This window comes from Myotis brandtii, unplaced genomic scaffold (genome assembly GCF_000412655.1).
Source record: "Myotis brandtii unplaced genomic scaffold, ASM41265v1 scaffold1270, whole genome shotgun sequence".
NCBI classification, from domain to species: Eukaryota; Metazoa; Chordata; class Mammalia; order Chiroptera; family Vespertilionidae; genus Myotis; species Myotis brandtii.
In genome coordinates this window covers 522,820-531,577 of record NW_005354465.1, presented here as the reverse complement: position 1 = coordinate 531,577, position 8,758 = coordinate 522,820, and the positions used below count along the sequence as shown (strand labels likewise).

Below are 8,758 nucleotides of genomic sequence, written 5' to 3'. Positions count from 1 at the left end.
GAGCGGTTGAGCGGCCTTAGCATATCATTAGCATATTACGTTTTGATTGGTTAAATGAACAACCAGATGACCGGACACTTAGCATATTAGGCTTTTATTATATAGGATAGTTTTTCAGCTATAGGCTCAATCACTAAAAGCAGAATATATAATTTATGTTCAAGAATCAAGTCTCCACCAAGAATGATCAGAGAGAGGCCCTGGCCAGGTAGCACAACTGGTGTCCAGGTATGCCAAGGTTGTGGGTTCAATCCCTGGTCAGGGCACATAAACAAATGAATGTATAAACAAGTGGAACAACAAATAGACATCTGGCCCTAACCAGTTTGGCTCAGCGGATAGAGCGTCGGCCTGCGGACTCAAGGGTCCCAGGTTCGATTCTGGTCAAGGGCATGTACCTTGGTTGCGGGCGCGTCCCCAGTGGGGAGTGTGCAGGAGGCAGCTGAATCGATGTTTCTAACTCTCCGCCCCCCTCCCTTCCTCTCTGTAAAAAATCAATAAAATGTATTTTTTTTAAAATCGACATCTGTCTGTCTGTCTCTCTCAAACCAATTTTAAAAAAGAATGCTCAGAGATGCTGTTCACCCAGTACTAAAGCCAATGGTGCTGGTACTATCTGGCAAGAACAAGTAGGTGGTCCTTCATCTATAAGAAGGACTTATTCACTCATTCCCAAAAGCCTAAATCCAGTTCAGTAATAGTAACAGCAAACACATACTGTTTACTATGTGCCAGGTACCAATAAAGTGCTTTATTAGTATGTATAGTATTAAGTCATTAACCTTCCCAACAATACTCTGAAGTACATACTAATATTATTACCATTTTACAAACAGAAAACTAAGACATACAGAGATTCACAGCTATTAGTTGGTAAAGCCAAAACTTACACCCAGCCATCTGGCTCCACACACTGTGCTCATAACCCACTATGCCAGGCTACAAGGCTAATTGTTCAATTACAGATATATAATAAGACTCCAATTCAGCTTCCTCTTCTTTAAGACCACCTAATTGCTGTTAGCATCACTGCATAGTTCATATCTGATGTGAAAGATCTGTCTCTGAGTCAGAATCTCACCTAGCATCCCAGCCTTTCAGATACCCATAGGTGCTCCCTTTGGCTCTATATTGTCATGTTTTTGTTACCAGTTGTTTTATTATTTTTATTTAACTTCCAATCTGTGTTCTTGCTTTTCTAAGAAAATACCCATAGCCCCAGCCTGTGTGGCTCAGTGGCTGAGCATCGACCTATGAACCAGGAGGTCACAGTTTGATTCCTGATCAGGCACATGGATGGGTGCGAGCTCAATCCCCAGTAGGGGGAGTGCAGGAGACAGCTGAACAATGATTCTCATCATTGATGTTTCTATCCCTCTTTTCCTCTCCTTTCCTCTCTGAAGTCAATAAAAAAATACATATTTTTTTAAATACCCGTAAGTTGTACACCTGAAACTAATAATACTGTATATCAACTGTAACTGAAAAATATTTTTCTAAGAAAAGATAACAAAAAATACTCATTATTCTCATCCTTTTTCTGCAGAGGAAATTCACTTATTCATTCCGGCAGAGAACAGGATTAGTTTAGATTAAGAACCTCAAGTGATTCTGGAGGCCCAAAGCAGCCAGCAAGAGGAAGTCTATCTCCCCAACCTGGAGAGAGTTAGGCAGCTAGAGCGTCAAGGAACTTTATCTAGTGTGAGATCCAATTCCATGCAGCTCAACTGCTTGTGCCCTGCATGCCAGGAGCTGACCAAGCTGATACTTTTATTCTCCACAGCTGCTGAGAGAAGTGTCAGGACTCAAGCAGCTGGTGGACAAGGTTGAATTCCCCTATGCCCAGGATTGGCTGACAAGGAAACCACAATGTCATCTGCTATTCTGTGTATATAATCTGCCCATGAAAAAGATGAGTGCTGGTGAACTCCTAAACATTACAAATATCAAAAATTATTTGGTATATCCACATTTCTTTCAAGTTAACTAAAGTCAGGAAGGAAATTTAATTGCCTATGGTGGCTTCCAGACATCTGTCTGCTCCAACTCTGCTAATTTCTTGGCTCTAAACCCAGTCTTTATCCAAAAACCCTAGCTCAGAAGCTACCTTATGATTCTTTGACTTTTTATCCCTTGAAAAGTCTCTCATTATTCATGACCAGTCTTACCCCTTCTTCTAAAGTACTTTCTCTCTATCAAAAAAATAAAATAGCCCTAACCGGTTTGGCTCAGTGGATAGAGCGTCAGCCTGTGGACTAAAGGGTCCCGGGTTCGATTCTGGCCAAGGGCACATGCCCGGGTTGCAGGCTCGATCCCCTCCCATAGCGGATGTGCAGGAGGCAGCCAATCAATGATTCTCTCTCATCATTGATGTTTCTATCTCTCTATCTCTCTCCCTTCCTCTCTGAAATCAATAAAAATAAATTAATTAATTAAATAAAAAGGGGGGCCTAAGCTAGATAGCATTTCACAAGACCTATCAAGTTATAAGAATACTGTACTTTATTTAGCTTACATTAATAAAAGTACCCACCAAATAATACCAAGATGACACCTTTATTAGAGGGTTACTACTTCATAGACAAGGACTAGGAAAGGGTCTGTTTTTAAAGAAATGTTTTAATTAAAAACTGACTAGCCAAATTAAAAAATAATTTCTATAAATTACCCACTTACAATATAACATTGACTTCTCATAAATCCAGTAATAATTCTTGTTAAACAAAGTCTCTGTTTTCTCTCTACTTCTATCAAATTCTGTTTACCTTCCTATGTATTATTCTCTAGTCTTGCTCCCCCAGAATTTGTACCCACCCATATATACAGTGGTACAACTATAGTCTGCTTTTTGCTTTAACTCTCCCTTTCTGAAAACTTCCAAGTTCCTCACAGGCTCTGGCAACAAGGAATTACAGGCTTACCTTGGAGATATTGTGGTTTCAGCTTCACACTACCATAATAAAGTGAGTAGTCATCTTTTTCTTTTTCTAGTGGAGGGTTTGCCTTCCCTTTGTAAAAAACACAATACCTGTGAAGCTCAATAAAACAAGGTATGCCTGCACTGAATAATTATGCTATTATCTCCTACCATGTTCTGATCATTGGTGGCACAGTGGGCCCAAGGAACCAATAAAATAGTAAAAACAAGTTAGAAGCCCAGAAAAACCACTACTTCCTGAAACATGAGAGTCTCAACCCTGGTTGTCAGCATATGCAATAGCTAATTATACCACTGTATCCATGTCCAAATATAAATGAAACCAGGTCCTATTAAAATCAGAATAGGACCCAGACACCAATAGTTTTTTGTGTTTTTTTTGTTAGTCCTCACCAGAGGATATTTTTTCCATTGATTTTTCTAGAGAAAGTGAAGGTGAGGGGGAGAGACAGAGAGAAACATTGATGTGAGAGATACACATTGGTTGGTTGCCTCCCACATAAGCCCCAACGGGGGGGCTGGGGATCAAGCCAGCAAACGAGGTACGTGCTCTTGACCAGGAAGTGAACTAAGACCCTTCAGTCTGAGGGCCTACACTCTAACCACTGCGCAAAACCAGCGAGGGCACCACCAATAGTTTTTAAAGTTCTCCAACCAGCCCTGGCCAATGTGGCTCAGTTGGTTGAGCATCATCCCATGAACCAAGAGGTCACTGATTCAAATCCTGGTCAGGGCACATGCCCCAGTTGCAGGCTGGATCCCCAGAGTGGGACATGCAGCAGGCAGTCAATCAATGTTTCTATCTCATTGATGTTTCTCTCTCTGTGTCATATCAATAAAAACACAAATTAAAAAAAAAAGTTCTCCAAGCAGTTCCTAAAAAGTTAAACATAGAGTTACTATATAACCAAACAATTCCACTCCTAGGTACATATCCAAGAGAAATAAAAACATGTTCACCCACAAAAGTGCAGATGAATGTTCATAGCAACATTACTCATAATAGCCAACAGAAAAAACCACCCAAGCATCATAGTGGCTGCTAGGGGCTACTAGGAGGAGAGAATGGACAGTGATTGATAATGGACATGGGTTGTTTTGTGTATGTGTTTTTTTTAGAGAAAACTCATGGACATGGACAACAGTGTGGTGATTGCAGGCGGGGTGGGGGGAGGATGGAGGTGGAGGAGGGCACAGAGGGGATAAATGAAGATGGAAAAAAATAAAATAAAGAAAATATTCTAGAGATAGTGATGCTTGCACAACTTTTGAATATACTAAAACTCACTGAATTGAATACTTTTAAAGGATAAATTTTATGGTATATGAATTATATCTCAAATGTTTTAAGACAGTCTTTATTTCTAATGTGCAGTTGGAATATCAAACCACTGTTCTGGAACAGTAGTCTCAAAGTGTGGTGTCTTGACCAGTAAAAGCAATATCATCTGAGAACTGGTCACAAATGAAAATTCTCAAGGTCACACCAGACTTACTGAATCAGAACTTCTGTTTAAACAATGCGTGGCCGAAACCGGTCTGGCTCAGTGGATAGAGCGTCAGCCTGCGGACTGAAAGGTCCCGGGTTCGATTCCGGTCAAGGGCATGTACCTGGGTTGCGGGCACATCCCCAGTAGGAGATGTGCAGGAGGCAGCTGATCAATGTTTCTCTCTCATCGATCTTTCTAACTCTCTCTCTCCCTTCCTCTCTGTAAAAAATGAACAAAGTACATTTAAAAAAAATAAAAATAAATAAAAAATAAAAAAATAAACAATGCATGATTCGCAATAAGGTTTGAAAATCACTGTCCTCAAAGAACCTTAGATGAAAATTTTGATCCTGTATAGTTCAAACTGAAAGATGAGAAAGTTGCAAAAAGCATTTCACCTTCATTATTTTACCCATGTAATAAGTCATTATACAAAATTCAAAAAAAAACCTGAGAAGTGAAAGAAAATAAAACCACTACCTATATAGTTGCACCGTCCCCCAAAATACACTGTTAACAGTTTAGTAAATATTCTTCCAGTGTTTTCTATTTCTTTTGCATCAGTGTGATCCACTAGAAATGGCTGTACCATGCTCTATGACCGAACATTAAAATATAAACTATTATGTAAAAGCAAGATGGCATTATAGCACCTCAATTATCAAGTTCAGCTGAGGAATCAAACATTATGGGAATATAAAAGAAAACTCTTTGGGGCCAACATGTTTTTTGTTCCAACCCTTACTGATATAAATGCTTTCTAAAATGCAATACATACTTCTCTTCTGTGGCAAATACAGTTATGATAAAACTGATTTAACTTTTTCTGATTCTACATCAGTTATTGTAACCATTGGTGGATTTGGGAAATTAGTCTGAATCATACTAATTCCAAGATGCACCTAGGAACTTGCATTCCTACATAAATTATCACATCACTGTTTTCTTTCTTGTCCATGGTCTCTTTCTCAAAAGTGGCAGCATTTACTATCTGCATGACTTCTGGGCAGCATAGTATGGCTACTTTCCAAAACAAATTTCTGAACTCAAGAACAATGCAGTCCTTCAAATTCTTTACTTGTCGTTTATTTTAAATATCATCTGCATTGTGCTTAATCACTGTCTTTTTTGAGAGAAGAGCGTTCCATCCCAAGCCTTCCACAGAGTAAGCCCTCAAACATTTTTTTTATTTTCAGCAGGTGGCAGAATGACTTCTATGTTAGCTTGAGTGACTGAAATAACCTTATCCACCCACAATCATCCACCAATATTAGCATGCACTTTATCAGGCACCAAAGAAAAAGCAAGGAGAGAAATGAAAGTAAAGAAGAAAGCTTATGCCCTACCCGGTTTGGCTCAGTGGACAGAGCATCAGCCTGTGGACTGAAGGGTCCAGATTTGATTCTGGTCAAGGGCAAGCACCTCGATTGCAGGCTCCTCCCCAGCCCAGCCCTGGTCGGGGCATATGCAGGAGGCAACCAATCGATGTGTTTCTCTCACATCAATATTTCTCTCTGTCTTTCCCTTTCTCTTCCACTCTCTCTAAAAACCAATGGAAAAATATCCTCAGGGGAGGATTAAAAAAAAAAAAAGACTTACTTCATGGATATTAATAAAAAGTGGTAATAAATTGCCAACAAAATGTCCCTATCTCAAATTCCCCTATCCTATTCCTAAATCCTAGTTTAATGTGTCTCTTTCCCAACCAAGTTCACTTACATTAGTCCCCTACTTAGCCTCTTTTGAGGGAATCAAGTAAAGTCTGAGTCATCAGAACAGCATAAATTTAATGCCAACATTAGTCTTGGTCTGTGATAAAGACTGAGACATATTTTTATAAACTTTTGTCTTCCCACCCTCACTCCCATTCGCTGCCCCCCGCCTTCCAGCTCTGCATCCATTAGAGCAAAATTAATTTCTCACTAGTTGCTCTGTCCCAAGGCCTTCATAGAAAAGGGGATAAAGCAGGGAGAATTCAACATTCTTCCTTTTGCTTCTTTACTCTTCCTAAGATCCAGTCAAAAAGGGGAAGGAAGGTGTCAAACTATAGGCAAATGCCTCACCATTCATGGCATCACAAGTTCAATAGGCCAAATATTTCTTTTATTCAAGTCATATTGATCACAACCAGTCACAATCAGAGATTCTTGATACTAGGCCAAAAAACATTATCCAAATCATAATGTCAGTTTAACTCAGTAGGGAGTGTGCAGGAGGCAGCCCATCAATGATCCTCTCTCATCATTGATATTTCTCTCTCTCTCTCTCTCCCTTCCTCTCTGAAATCAATAAAAAAATATTTTTTTTTTAAAAAAAGGAAAGAAAACCAAGATCAAGAATATACCTACTTCCTCCTCCATTTCCTCACTAAATATCCGCTTAACTTTCAGTCTGGTTTCCATCACCCTATCACTCCAACTGTAGGAAAAAAATGGTATTTCCCCAAGTCACCACTGACCTCCTCCTAATTTGGGAGAATGGCTAATCTCCTACATCCGTCTTCTGTCCTCATTCTTTCATCTGTCTCTGGCATTCAACACACTTTCTTCACTTGGCTTTTCAGACTCTACACCATCCTGGTTTTCTGGGCTCAGATCCGCAGCAGCAGCACATCCTTCTACTCCTGAAACATAAAACTGTTAACTTCTTGACCACGTTTCTTCCTTCCTACAGAAATGTTACTATTGGTATCATCCAACTTCAAAGGAAAAGCTAAAAACCTTGTCTTTCTCCAGAAACTCAGCCCACATCTGCCTACTAGATACCTACACCAATAATGAAATTCATCCAAAATCACCTCATTTGAAAACCTCCAAAATTTTCCAAGTGACCAATATATTCAAGTGTTTCAGAGCTCAAAACCTTTAAGCCATTCTTTCAATGTTACCATTTCCTCCCACATACATTTAAGTCATAAAGGATTTAAGGCATTAGATCTGTCTTCCTTTACATTCTCCCTGCCATCAATTTAGTATAGGTATCTGAATTAAGGGTCATTGTACCAAAGCCACCTCCTCCTCGTCTTTTAGAAGTTTGGTAACTCTTGTCCAGTACTAGTTTTGATATGTGACTACGTCACATATATAACCCAGCAGTTACAAGGTATCTTTATTAACTACTGTATCAATAATTGCCTTTTCTCTGGTTCACTGAAACTTCATGCCCTTATTTACCTGTCTGAACTATGTAAACTGTGAAAATGATGCCAAAGTGGGACTGTTATTCTTCTAGAATACTGCTAAAATCCATCAACAAATCATAAATGCCTTGATAAGATATAGCTCTTTTTAAATATATATATTTTTTTAATTGATTTCAGAGAGGAAGGGAGAGAGAGGGAGAGATAGAAACATCAATGATGAGAATCATTGATTGGCTGCCTCCTGCACGCCCCCTACTGGGGATCGAGCCTGCAACCCGGGCATGACCGGGCACTGAACCCAGGACTCTTCACCGGCTACGGCAAAATACAGCTCTTTCTTTCTGATCCCTACACTTTGGTTCAATTTGGCCCTGCCTTACTCCCAAATTGCACCTGCTCTTTTGCCTCCACCTTTCACCATCATGTTTTCTCAACAGCATACCGTACATACCCCCCATTACTCATTTTCTGTCCCTCAATGTAAAGAGCAATTACTTGATGTCCATAGTAACTGTAGCATTTTAGGGACACATAAGAATACACTAAATACTTAACAGCAGCTTGAGTTCTTAAGTGTAATTTTATAGCTTTCCGTCTTGCTTCTCTACCATTGTCACTTCTTAGTGTTGTATGCCTGACCCCCTCATAGGATGCACCTAAATTGGCAGAGGGCTTAGAGACCAACTCACCATACTGATTAGAACAGCTAAGAAAATCAGAATGAAAAACTAAAACAAAGGTAGGTTTGTTTTTTTAACTGCAAAAATCAAGTCTAACCAAACCTCTGACTAAACCCCAATATATAGATAAAAGTGGCCTCAATTATAGAAATGGGCCTAGTGCAACCTAGCACAGAAAGAAATTCAAGGGCCCCATATGCATATCATCCCACTTTCCCACCCAGTGCAAAATCCCAGCCTTATGTACCACAAATGTGGACACTGTTTGACTTACCAGCTAGCACTTGACTGTATTCCCAGATAGCAGTATTTCAGATAGTTAAGGTATTGTGATTAAGAGAACAGGTTTGGAAATCACACAGACCTGAGTTCCCTAAATTACTAGATTAAATAACCCTGATCAAGTACTTCACTCTTTCTCAAGAGTGTGTGGAGCTCTAAACAAGATACATCAAGTGCTTAGCCCAGATCCTAACAGCTACCATAAATGGTAGGAACTAAGATTAAC

At 39.6% G+C, this 8,758-nt stretch overlaps 1 protein-coding gene across 8 annotated transcripts in view; it reads right to left on the bottom strand.

Moving 5' to 3' along the window:
• Window positions 1–8,758, bottom strand: part of UBAP2 (ubiquitin associated protein 2) — a 117,279-nt gene that overhangs the window by 89,841 nt on the left and 18,680 nt on the right. The window contains exon 2 of one of the 8 annotated variants that reach the window (XM_005859532.2): window positions 6,887–7,051. The exons of the other annotated variants lie outside the window; for them this stretch is intronic. The gene's annotated coding sequence lies outside the window, so the exon portion shown is untranslated. The remainder of the gene's footprint in view (window positions 1–6,886; window positions 7,052–8,758) is intronic. 8 annotated transcript variants of the gene reach the window in all.